General features: G+C 37.4%; 1 protein-coding gene across 1 annotated transcript in view; it reads left to right on the top strand.

Annotated features, from left to right (window-relative positions):
- The first annotated feature begins 1,541 nt into the window (after positions 1-1,541).
- Positions 1,542-13,949, top strand: part of si:dkey-171c9.3 (uncharacterized) — a 50,506-nt gene continuing 38,098 nt past the window's right edge. Inside the window, exon 1 of the mRNA XM_048544872.2 lies at positions 1,542-1,651. The gene's annotated coding sequence lies outside the window, so the exon portion shown is untranslated. The remainder of the gene's footprint in view (positions 1,652-13,949) is intronic.

Genomic DNA, 13,949 nt, shown 5'->3' with positions numbered 1-13,949 from the left:
TACGATCACGGTGTGGTTAAAAAGAGGAGAACCAAACAACCTTCCTTACCAGGCTGTTATACTTACTCTGTCAGTCCACACCTACAGCTCTTTAGTCATGTGAGATGTGGTATCACTTCCTTCAGTAATGCCATTTACTCTCTCTTAAAATGGTCCTGCAACAAAGGGACTTGAATTCACTGCCTCAGATGGTTGCAGAAGACAAAGCTCTCAAAACTTTAAAAAAAGATATTTGGATATCAATTTGAAGAGCTTTGGCCTGCAAGGCTGTGGGATAAGGCTGGGTATCTAAGATGCTGCTTGGCCTGCTGTATTCATCCAGCTCTACACATTGTTATCTTAGGCTGGGTATCTGTTTGTCAATCAGCTTTGACACGATAGGCGAAACAACTTTCTGCTGTCTTGCACATTTTTTTGCGATTTTAGATTTGGAGAGAACATTTCAAATAACACAATGCCTAGTTCTATGAAGCAGACTGTTTCTCTGGATTTCAGTTGAGCTTGGCTTGAAACATTCACAAATTTTTGTCACCAAACTGTCAAGACACTATAGTTACTTAAACAACACTTCAAAAACATTGAATATAAAAAAGAAAACTTGAAATTGTAGAATCAGTAGAAACGTGGGGATTTAAAAATGAAAGGCTTGCTTTTATTATTCACAACTGTCAGATACTTCAAAGTACCTTACAGCAAGTGGTGCACTTTAAGTACAGTTACTGTGGTCATGTTGGCAATGCATTAATGTTCAGAAATGTGCAGAAAATTTCCACTATCAGCAACGTGTTAACAATCAGATCATCTGGTTTTCTGATGTTGACTGAGGGACAAAAATTGGCTATGAACCCAAAGATGACGCCCCTTCAAAATCCGCAGTAAGGGATTTTGCGGCTTCAGTGGCAAGAAGATGGAGACTGTTTAATGTCTCAACCAAAAACAGCATATTTAGTTAGTTGCTGCACTGAAGTGTCACCTTTCATCTTCTTTTGTGCTCCAGACCTGGAGTTGGTCTTGAACCTTGAGACTCCTAGGTGAGCATGCTATCAATTTAGGCATATATTCCCCAAATTCTATGCAATTCCAAGAATTCCCATCTTCCAACAGGTGCTATGCTCAGCGATTTACTGTCGGACAGATTGCAAACCTTGTTTTTTATAATTTATAATCAGTTATGAGCAATGTTATTGTTTCTACACATTCTTTGCGACGAGATAAGGCGCTATGCTAATGGGGTATGGAAAAGAAAAGTTATTAAGTACAGACAGGAAACGCATTATCACTTTGAAGGCAGATGAGTGCAGCACTCATCTCTGGAGAATTCAGAAGATAAACAGGTCTAACAATACCACTCAACTGAAACCGACTAGTTCCGTTTTGGTACATGCAGATGTCAATTTGAAGGCGGAGGGCTTCCAACGAAAGTGGGCCCTCCCTAGCCCTGCTCCTATTGGCGAACATTGCCCTTACAGCACCAATCGAAATGGCCAACTATCAAGAGGAGGATGAACTCAGGAACCGGTTGTCAATCAATACTGATAAAACGCTGGTGACTCAGTGGAGTTGCAAAGCAATTTTAAGCAATTTAGATTCTTAAAGAAATTTAGTCAGCGTCTGGAATCATATACAAACACACAACGACTAACTTACAGAGGTAAGTAGCACTTGTCTGTTTCAGTTTTGGTTTAAGTGGTTCTGATCCTGCAGTTTTGCTGAGACGATTTCATCCGAAGAACATACAACAAATGTACAATTATAACAGTAATTAATCATACACAGTACTTAGTTTGTTTTAATTTTCAAATTAGTTTCGCTCAGTTACTTCTTCATACGTCTTTTAGGTGTTCAATAGTCACCATGCTCAGTCCAACAATTATATAAAGAACATTCTAATACATTAAGAGTTTTTCTTCTCTCAGAATAACAGGTGTTAAAAGTAACTTTTGTTTCAAGGCGGAAGGTGCGTTAAATAATTTTCTTAGGGCATGAGTCATGCTGCCACTTTTAATAGCAAAAACTGGCTGGACTTTTTTTAATTTTGTGCTCTTGGAGATATTTCAATGAAGTATTTTCCTTCAGTTCGCATTCAAAGACCATCAAATTGATTCTACTAAAAAAAACTTTAAAGGTTTGCATGGTCAATTTACGGATAATTCCAAAATTGGATTATGTTATCAGTGTAAATATATCGCTGGCTCAGTAACTGAAAACACGCTAAAGCCATATGCAATCTGTTAAAAGCTCCTGTTGATGTAAAGCCATCAACGAGACAGCAATAATTAAGCATTAATATATGCGGGCGTTACGTCCCATGAAGAATATCAGTTTAAAAATGAAAGCCTGTAACTTAGCTATTTTTAAAATTAACATCTGCACAATTCTGCTGATTTTCAAATAAGTCACAAGCCAGTTTACATGACTTGACTGCATTAGGTTAAATGATGATATGTTGATGTCACAGATAACAAAGCTTTAAAATTAACACCCAGGGTATAAACAAAAGAGTTAACAACATGGTGTAATCTGACCGCAGAATTCATATAATTTGCACAATGGATCATTTAAACAAGGAACATGGAGGATGTTGAAATATTGAATTGCTGATAGGTTACTGAGCGGGATGCAGACAAAAAAAACCTCACCATTAGGAAGCCGAAAGGTGTATTTGCACTATTGCGAGTCTACCTGCTTATACTCACTGATAGCGTAGTTGATGATAATTTCGCACTTATATGAAACAACTGTTGCCTCCGTGACGTTTAACTGCATGGAAACTTCAGGTCGTAATCAATTTGTGTAAATGCTTTCACCACTGTGGTAAATGGAAAATGTACTATTCGACATCGCTTGTACTGTGAAAGGCTTTAAAAAAAAACGTTTTAAGCTTTCAAAAAGAGCGGAAATTACAGCGTTCTTGGTGACCTTATGGTTGGTAATTGCTCGAACATTAGGCCGTGGTGCACAACTTGTATAACTTTCAGTAAGAGCATGAGACAGGAATTCATCTAGTGTTTAAGAAGATCCTTCCTGCTGATACTCCTATAAGAAGTGAAGCATGAATTTGTAATTTGTGACACCAGAGTGCATTTTGTCCTCTTCAGTAGATGGTATTGGTAGTTATTATTGTTTATTACTTTAATTAAGGCCATTAATAGAGTTGTGATCTTTAAGCAAGGAATGCAAATGAATGCAACATTAAGTTGCATTGCAGGCAAGATTGCTTCCTTCATGTTTCTTGAATGTAGTATCCTGCTAGGTCAGTTCAGAAGGCGTTTAAGAGTCAACCGCTTTGCTGAGGGTCTGGAGTCACATACAGGCAGAAGGTACCTGCGAAAATAAATAAGGATGGCAGATTTATTTATTAAAAGGGCATCAGAGAAACAGTTTTGTTTACAACAATCAATTATTGTTGTCCTTATCAACATTACTGGGTATATTCCAGATTCATTAAACAAATTCAAATTCCGCTGGCTTTTTAACTAAATTCTTATGCCCACTTACTCCATTATCCAGATCAAGCCGTAAGAATAGTAATTATAATGTAAGTTAGTTCTTGAGAGAGTCTGGTAAATGTGGAGCCAAATTTTGTAACATGTAATTTTGTATCATGAAGAGATGCAGGTTTTTCACAAAGTGTCATAAGCAAGATTTGAAATCTCATAAGCATAAAGTCATGATTCTATACCCTGTCCCATCCCTATTGTGTCCATAGAGTCACATGATCATACAGCACAGAAACAGACCCTTCAGTCCAACCAGTCTATGCCAAACATAATCCCAAACTAAACTAGTCCCACCTGCCTGATCCTGGCCCATTTCACTCCAAACCTATCCTATCCATGTACTTATCCAAATGTCTTTTAAACATAGTAATTGTACCCATATCCATCACTTACTCAGGAAGTTCACTCCACACACGAACTGCCCCTCATGTCTTTTATAAATCTCTCTCCTCTCACTTTAAAAATGTGCCCCCTAATCTTGAAATCCCCCATCCTAGGGAAATGACAACTACCATTAGCTCCATCTATACCCCTCATTACTTTTGTAAACTTCTGTGAAGTTGTCTCTCAACCTCCCACTCTCCAGTGATAAAAGTCTCAGCCTTTCTTTGTAACTCAAACCTTCCAGTCTTGGCAACATCCTGGTAAATCTCATCTGAACACGCTCCAGTTTAATGATATACTTCTTACAACCTCGTCATGACTTCCCAACTCCAATTCTTAAAGAACTGAGCAATGAATGCAAGGCTGGCAAATGCCTTTTTAACCAGCCTGTCTTTATGTGGTGCAGTTTTGGACAAAAGCCTAAGAAATAAAATTGTATGCCAAGTGTAGTATCCTCAGTGCCTGTTCACCGTCCCCACATCTAGTTTCTGTCTCCCACCAAAAATTCTACAGATACCAAGCTGTAAGTGCAGAAAATAACACTGTGATTTAAAATGAACCAACACTTGAGTGAAATACATTGTTACTTTCATTAGAAAGTTCAAAATTACAAGCACATCCTGCAGTTTTGAAGTGATAATGTTTTAGCTGAGCGTAAAAACTAACAGAACAACAAAGTGATGCTCAGGTAGTATGAAACAAAATAACCAGTTAATATGAACAGCATATTTTCTCATATCGTTTTGCTGTTCGGATTGGACCCATTGTTTTGTACTTTTTTTTTCCACACGTATTAAAAATTTGGACCTACAACATAAGAAATTTGTAATAAAATGAATATCAGATGGCACTCGTGAATCGGAATGTGTATAGGTGAATAAATCAGGGCAGAAAGCAAAGGGTTTGGGTAAAAGGAAGTTTCTGAGATTGGAAAGCAAGAGTGAGTGTAGGCCACAAGATTGCAGTATTTTAATATTTAATTTTGGTGATTATGAACTTAGGAATTGTGAAAACAATACCAAATGTTGCTGAAATTTAAAACAAAAGATATTGCACCATCATATAAGAATCATGAAAAATTACAATGTGTCACATAGAGTAATAGGTGGGCTGGTAGGTGACAAGTAGAGTCAGTGTAAACATGTGAAATTAAACATCTGAAAATAAGAAGAAGCTCCAAAAAAATGTATCTTGAATGATAATTCTTTGCAGTGTAGAAGAGCAGAGATAGTTTGACATGCAGGTATCTAGGTTGTTTCCAAAAAAGAGTGACTCAAGTAGAGCTTAAAAAGAAAGATTTGCATTAATATAGAGCTTTTCAGGAGTGCCAAATATCTGATCACTTTACAGACAACACATACTTTTCTTGTAATGTAGGCAATGTGGTAGCCAATTTTCACTCAATAAACTTCCCCAAAAAACAGTTTGATAATGACCAGATACTCTCTGCTTTCATGATTTTGATTAAGGGATGAACATCAGGGATACGTACCTTGCTCATTTTCAAAATATTGCCTCGGGATCATTGACGTCTGCCTGTGTACGCAGTTGGGGCCTCGATTTGAAAGATGGCCCCTCTGCCAGACTAGCATTCCCTCAGTTGTGCACTGAAGTGTTGGTCCTGTTTTTGAGATTATAAAAAAAAAGCTAAATTTAAATCTTCAGCTTTGTATTCGGTGACAAACATGAAATAATCTTAACTGGGGAAGTTAAGGATAGCATCAAATTGAAAGAAAAAAACAGAATGCGGCAATAAGTAGTGGTAAGCTAAAGGATTGGTTTTAAATTTTTACCAAAAAAAGGGGGAAATATAAACTTTGAGTGTAAACTTGCAACAGGAAGACGCACAGCAAGAGCCCCTTTAAATATATAAAAAGGATGAGAGAAGGCAAACTGAACATAGGTCCCTAAGGAAATGTGGCTGGGGAAATAATAATGGAGAACTAGGAAATGTTAGAGGAATTGAATAAATACTTTGCACAGGTTTTCGTGGGACAAGATGCTAATAGTGATCCAAAATTATTAAATAATCAAGGGAAATTGAGGAGAGGAAATAAATACAATACCTTTCATTCGAGAAAAGGTAAGTGGGAAACTAATTGGACCAAACCGAGAAGTCCTGTGGATGTGATGGGATGCATCCTAGGATATTAAAGGGCACAGCTAAGAGAAAGTGGATACACTGGTATTAATCTTCCAGGAATCCCACTGGATTAGAAAACTGCTAAATTAACACTAAAGGGAAGGAAACAAAAAGAAAAGGAACCCAGAGATGGACAGTAACTGTTAACTGAGCCAATAAATCCCACATCCCATGAGAGAATTAAAAACAAGGATTTTGGTCCCTCTAAGGAAGGATATATTGGCATTGGAGACAATCCAAGAAAGATTCACCACACTGATGCCAGGATGGAGGGACTGTCTTATGAGAAGATGTGAGTAGACTGGGCCTGTATTCATTGGAATTTAGAAGAATGAGGGACAAACTTACTGAAATATGCAGGATTCCTAGGGTATTCACAGGGTAGATGTATAAATGTTGTTTCCTCTTGTGGGAGGGCCTAGGACCAGAGGGCACAATTTCAGAATAAGGGATCACATGTCGTTACAGCACGGATAAGAATGAATTTCTTCTCAGAGGGTTGTGAATTTGTGTAATTTTATTTACTACAGAGGCTGTCAAGGCGAAGTCATTAAGTATATTCAACGCTAATATAAACAGATTTTTAATCTGTAGCGGAATCAAGAGTTATGGAGAAAAGGAAGAAAAGTGCAGTTGAGGATTATCATATTAGCTATGATCTCATTGAATGGTGGAGTACACTTAAAGGGCTGAATGGCTTACTTCTGGTCATACATTTTATAATTTTAAACTTGTACAATACTTTTGTGAAAGTGCAGTTGGAACTTTAACTCATAACTTTGAATATGCTGCTATATGAAAAGCATAAAGAAATTAATAAAAACAGATTGATGCATTTAAATATTATTCTAATTGATGAGTTACAGTTGTTCCAATAAACTAGAAGTGTTAAATTCTTTTCATTTGGCTGGGATAGGATTTGAAGATTGTGAAGAGATGTGGTAAAGGTAATTGTAAATCATCTCCATTAATCAATAAAACAAAGGGAATGCAAGATGATCAAAAAAGAGTTGAAGGGAAGAATCAAAACAATTTCTTCACATCGGGAGGGATTAATAGAATGCTAATATTGCTAACATAAAGATTTAATGAAGCAATGTCTATAAATCCTTTCAACATACTGTACAATAGCACCTGATGAGCCAAGTTACCTGTTTATCTGCTATTTTCAATCATAATTTCTTCCACAGCTCAACACTTTCTTTCCCCAATAACATTCAACAGTTCCTGTTGTAAAAGTACCTTTTAATTTATTCATCCTCTTCCTCTATCCTATTCAATTATTTTATGTTAGTTATAATGTCCTGTGCCGTGGACCTTATGTCTAGGTTCTTAAATACAAGATACCAGGTTCAATGACTCAAGATTCGAAGGTTCAAGCTTCAATGCCTAGCCAACATTTATTACCCATCCCTAAATGCACAGACAGCTGTTAAGTGTCAACTTCATTGCTGTGGGGCCAGAGTCACATGTAGGCCAGAACAAGTAAGAATGGTAGTTTCCTTCCCTAAAGGGCATTAGTGAACCAGATGGATTTTTTCTGACCATCGACAAATGGTGACCATGAAGCCATTTGACTCTTAATTTCAGATAGCTATTGAGTTCAAATTCTCCCCACTAACTTAATATATGAGAAAGACTAAAGATGGAGGGAGAGACATGAAGGAGAGAGAGAGAAGACCACAAGTGATGATACAAGTCAAAAACTGAGTGCAAGAAGAGAAGTCAATTCAGAGAAATTTTACAATAGAACTTTCGCATCAGGGCACTTGGTTCCTGCTGCACACCATGTTGATATTGTAGTAGAAGTGAACCTATAATCAGAAGATATCCTCTCACTGGCTATATCTCAGGGACCAAGTCAATTGGTCTAAAAGTGAGCAATGCCTGTATCTAGAATCATCTGACTTTCTTAACATTTCAGACAATAGTAAAATATTGTTTGAAATCCGATCCATAGGACCCAAACACTACTTTCAGTGAAAGAGCCCAGCTTGAATCTTATTTATAGTGCTTGAAGAGATAATCAGTTCACTAAGTTCATTTTTGAATTATTTTCCCTGAAGGTGCATATTAATGTTGATGTGGCAAAGACTTTCAGTAGTGTTAACTCATTCACTTTTGCATATTAAGCGGATAAATAATGTGGGCTTTTGAGAAAGTTACGGCAACAGCCATGGTTGATTTTAATTCACATACAATTTGGACAAATCTGATTAGTAGATGAGTTCATAGTGTTTTCAGGACAGTTTCTTAGAGCAACACGTTCTAGGGTCAACCAGAGAAAAGGTTACTCTAGATTTAGTAAGGTGTAATGAGACATAATTAATCAGTGACCTCACAGTAAAGGTACTCCAAAGTACACTTCTGTGCAGAGTGGTGACAAGTCAAACTACAACAAAAGGAAATCATGACTAAATTAATCATTCAGTTTGACAGCACAAAGACTGAGTCTAAGAATTGTGTTTTGAACTTAAATAAGGAAAATTATGAGGATATGAAAGCAAAGCTGACTAAAGGGAACTGGGAAATTAGGATAAAGAATAGGCTGTTGGAAATGCAGTGGCACACAACTACTGAGAAGGGCACACCATTTTTAACGAACAAGATTAAAGATAGCATTAACTTGAAAGTAAAACTTGAAGTCTGAATTCAGAAGCTACAGTGTTTCTGTATTCAAATAGTTGGTGTCTTCTCCCAAGTTTGACTGAGCAGAAATGTTCTGGTTGGGAGTGAAGGCTCCTTTCTTCAGCTTTTATCACATTCCAGTTGTGTCCCTTGATAGCCTGGTTCAGTAGAATAGTCCGTTAGCTGGTGTACCTTTTCTGTCTCCCTGTTAAGAAGCCCGCCTCTCACTGGTGTGTCTGTTGGATTTCTTCTTGGAGTTCTGCCCAGATTGGAGTCTCTCAGCTGCTTTATAATGAGCAAAGCAAATGGCTATTGTGAAACTTTGAATTGTCAAAAAAAAACTTCTAAGTCTTCAAAGTCAAATACTAGAATTCCAGGCTGTGTCTTACCAAATTCCTGTTCTCCCAGAAGCTTTGAATTCTCACACCCCTTTAAAATGGTTTGTTTTTCTACCTAAGAGGTAATCAATTTCTAAATCTTCCCTTTGTGATTGATGCTGAGATGATAGATCAATCTGCCCGTTTGTTTCTGGTAGTAGTGAATCAATAAGAGCAGTTATCTAATATCTTCTATCCACCTTCTAAGATTCTAGGTTGATTTTAAAAAGTCAGATTAACTTTCTTTATAATATATATTGTATAATTATTAAACAGTTGTGACACTTGGCATTTGTTGAACCTTACCCTAAGTTTTGTATTTAATATCTGGTATATATTCAGTATTCATTACCTTCTTCCACTTCTGGTCTATTGCATAGTAGACTACCACCTCATCACCTCCACAACAGAGGTCAATATCTATGGCATTTTTATGTCAAGGATCAAATATTGGAAAATGCCAACGTAATAGTTTTATTTAGATCATCATAGAATCACCACAGCTTGGAAAAAGGCCACTCAGCTCAACAAATGACCGTAACTGCACATTTTTCGACTGTTTGGAAACTGAAGCACCTTGTGGAAACCCACGTAGGCACAGGGAGAACTTGCAAACTCCACACAGCCACCCAAGGTTAGACTCAAACCTGGGTCCCTGGCACTGTGAGGCAGCGGTGCCAACCACTGAGCCACCTATCCATCTTAAAAGAGGAATAAAATAAAAAATAGGTGACCATGTACCAGTTTGCTTAACTTCTTTAATGTTAGAGTCTTTTCCAAAAGATACACCAGCACAGCTTTTAGAAACAAACTATGGTCAAGCAGAGTTAACAGGGCTTCGCTAAGTGGAAATTAGGCCTGACAAATCTATTAGAATTCTTTGAAGAGGTAAAAAGCAAGATAGATAAAGGAGAAGCAGTGCGTGTACTATAATTGGATTTCCAAATGGCATTCAATAAGCTACCACACACAATAGTACTAAACATGATAAACGTCTGTGGTTTTGGGGTAGTACATTAACTTTGCTAGAGGATTGGCTAACTAACAGAAGACAGAGTTGGGGTAAGGAGAGCATTTTCAGAATGGCAATCTGTATCTAGTGGAATGTCATAGAGATCAGTGCTGGGGATATTATTATTTACAGTATATAAATGACTTAGATGATGGAAATGAATGTCAAGTTTGCTGATAACGCAAAAATAGGTATGAAGACAAGTAGTGAGAAAGTCCCAAACAGTCTACGAAGGGATATAGACAAGTTAAGTGACTAGGTAAAAATTTGGCACTTGGAATATAATGTGGGAAAATATGCAGTAATGCACTTCAGCAGGAAGAATAGAAGAGCTGCGTATAATTCTAATGGCGAGAGCCTGCAGAATGGTGCACTGCAGAAGGACATGAATCACAAAAGCTAACATCCTTGTTCTGAAGGGAAGGCAAGTGGAATGCTAAGAATTTCAGAGAATGGGGTAAAAACGGGGAGGTTTTGCTAAAACTATACAAGCTAATAGTCAGAAAGCAGCTGGAATACTGTGAATTCTTATTTAAGGAAAAATATGAACAGATGTTGAGCAGCATGAATCTTGCAGCTGCTCCTGGGATTGCAGGCTTAGTTAAAGATTTATTACAGTTTTTTTTAAGTTATTATAGTCTTGATAATTTACTAGTATTAGATATTTTTCCATTTCTGTTTTATTAACATTAAAAAACACAAAAAAACAAAAGAAACACATTTTTTTTCAAATGGGCTTCTTTTTTTAAAAAAGGCTTGTTTTAAGGGTCTACAGTGAATTGCTGACTTTTTTTATTCTTAATTCAGAAATTAGAAAGGTCTATGTGTTTTAGAGGTTTCTTTTACATTGCAAAAGTAGGATCAGTCAGATAGATGGGTGACTGTTAGGAAAGGTAAGAAGGCAGTTCAAAAGTCTTTGGCTGCTATTCCTCTATCGAATAGATATTCAGTTTTTGGAACTGTAAAAGAGGGTGGTCTCTCCGAGGGAAAATGGCAGGGTCAGTCAGTTAATGAACACTTGGAATGATTCTTATGTTAGGGAGCTTTTGTCAAGTTTTAATGGAATTATTCTTAGAGGGACTCACCTATGGGGCATAGACAGGCAATTCTGTGGCAGTGGGGCATAAATATAGGATGGCTTTTGCTTTCCTGGTGCTAGGATTGAGGACATTTCTAAGTGTTTCAAGCATATTGTCATATTTCAAGCATAAAAGTTAAAGCTTTTGTTTGGAGTAATGCAAATTTTTAATGGTATGAGAGAAGAACTTTCAAAAGTTGATTGGAGTGGACTGTTCATAGGTAAAAGGGTATCTGACAAGCGGAAGGTGTTCAAGAGTGTGATGACACGAGTTCAGAGGAATTTTGTTCCTGTTAGAGTGAACGGTAAATCTGGCAAGATTTAAGGAACAATGGATGAATAAAGATATTGAAAATTCTAGTCAAGAGTAAAAAATAATCTTTTCTTTAGATATAGACACCTTAGTTCAATTGATTCTTAAGAGAGAAATCAGGAAGGCAAGAAGAGCTTTGAGGTAGCCTTGGCAGATAAGGTTAAGGTTAATCCAAAGAGATCCTACAAATATATTACGAGCAAGAGGGTAACTAGACAGAGGTTAGGGCCCCTTAAAGATCAAGGTGGTTGTCTTTGTCTTGACTTCCAAGAAATGGAAGCGTTTCTAAATGAATATTTCAAATTAGTTTTTACTGTGGAGAAAGAAATGGAGTCTAGAGAATGCAGAGAATTAAACTTTATTGTTTTAAAAACAGTTCATATTATGGAAGAGGAAGTTCAGGAGATCTTAGAGAATACAAAGGTGGATAAATCTCCAGGACCTGATCTAATGTATCACAGAATGTTGTGGGAAGTAAGGGAGGAAATTACGAGACCTCTTGCAGAAATATTTGCATCATCTGTAACTACGGGTGAGCTGCCTGATGTCTAGAGGATGGCTAATGTTGCCCTTTGTTTTAGAAAGGTTGTAAGGACAAACTGACGAATGACAGATCTGTGGGTCTGATGTTGGTTGGGGGTAAATTGATGGAGGTGATTATTGCACCAAAATGCAATACCGTTGGCTCTGATACAATGTGTGTTTATTCAACACGAATTGATTGTAACTTATAAGATAGGATTTATGGACATTTCGAGAGGCAAAAATTGATTAGGGATAGTCACCATGGTTTTGTGCAAGGAAAATCATGTCTCACAAACTTGATTGCATTTTTTGAGGAAGCTACCAAAAAGATTGATTATGATAGAGCAGTTTACTTGGATTTTATAAAGATTTTGCATGGTAGACTAATGCGTAAAGTTAGGCCACATGGGATTCAGGGTGAGCTTGCCAATTGGATACATAGTTATCTTAACAGAAGAAGACAGAGACTAATGGTGGAGGGTTGTTTTTTGCATTGGATGCCTGTTACCAGCAGTGTTCCACAGGAATCGGTTTTGGGTCGTCTTTTGTTTGTCATTTATATAAATGATTTGGATGAAAATATAGAAGGCGCGGTTAGTAAATTTGCAGATGACGCCAAAATTAGTGGCATTGTAGACAATGAAGAAGGTTTTCGAAGGTTGCAAAGGGGTTTTGGTCAAATGGGTCAATGGGCTGAAAAATGATCAATGGAGTTCAATCTGCATAAATGCAAGGTACAGTCACTTCTGATATAATGCGATAGTTCATTCTTGTGCAATATTGCATTGTAAGAAAATCACGCCATAACTGCACATTAAAGTGACTGGAATGGAATCGCATTATAGCAATACAGGTTGGGACAGTTTGTGTTCTACAAATAGTGTTCTGTAAATACCTCAATTGGGTTAAAATCAATTCGTGTTGAATAAACACGCAATATATCAGAGCCAATGGTATTGCATTTTGGTACAACAAATAATGGTAGGGCTTACACAACTAATGGTAGGGCCTTGGGTAGTGTTGTAGAACAGAGGGACCTAGGGGTGCAGGTACATAATTCTTTAAAATTTACATCACGTGTAGACAGGATGGTTAAAAAGATGCTTGTCACGCTTGCCTCCATTGCTCGGTCCTTTGAGTGTAGGATTTGGGACGTTATGTTGAGGTTGTGCAGGACATTGCTGAGACCTCTTCTGGAATACTGTTTTCGGTCCTGTCGCCCAGTTTATAGGAAGGATATTATCAAACTGGGGAGGGTTCAGAAGAGATTTACCAGGGTGTGGCTGGGTATGGAAGGTTTGAGTTATAAGGAAAGGCTGGATAGGCTGGGGCTATTTTCACTGAAGTATAGGAGGTTGAGAGGTGACCTGATAGAAACTTACAAAATAATGAGAGGTACAAACAGAGTTGATGATAGTTGTCTTTTCCCTAAGATGGGGAATTTCAAGACTAGGGGACACATTTTTAAGGTGAGAAGAGAGAGCTTTAAAAAAGAGATAGGAGGCAAATTTTTTACAGAGGGTGTGGTTTGTGTGTATAATGAACTTCCTGAGGAAGTGTTGGATGTGGGTACATTTAAACATTTAAAAGACATTTGCTTGGATACATGAACAGGAAAGGTTTGGAAGGATATGCGTCAGGAGCAGGCAGGTGGGACTAGTTTAGTATAGGATTATGTTCAACGCGGACGGGGTAGACTGAAGTATCTGTTTACATGCTGTATGACTCTGACTCTATATGCTTTTATAGGAGACAGTCTAGAGAAGCTTCATTGAGCTGACTCCAGTTATGTGGGTTTTTATTATGAGAATGGACTGATTAGGTTGTGCCTGCACTCATTAGTATTTAGAAGAATATTATTTGACTTTCCTGAAATCTGTAGAATTCTTAAGGGACTTGATAGGGTAGAAGTGGAAAGTTGATTCTCCCTGTGGGAGAGCCCAGGTCAGAGCGTATAATCTCAGCTTAAAGGTTAACCCATTTAAAACA

The sequence above is a fragment of the Stegostoma tigrinum genome, chromosome 15 (assembly GCF_030684315.1).
Source record: "Stegostoma tigrinum isolate sSteTig4 chromosome 15, sSteTig4.hap1, whole genome shotgun sequence".
NCBI classification, from domain to species: domain Eukaryota; kingdom Metazoa; phylum Chordata; class Chondrichthyes; order Orectolobiformes; family Stegostomatidae; genus Stegostoma; species Stegostoma tigrinum.
The sequence above is the reverse complement of the archived record's forward strand: the minus strand, read 5'-3'. Positions and strand labels throughout refer to the sequence as shown.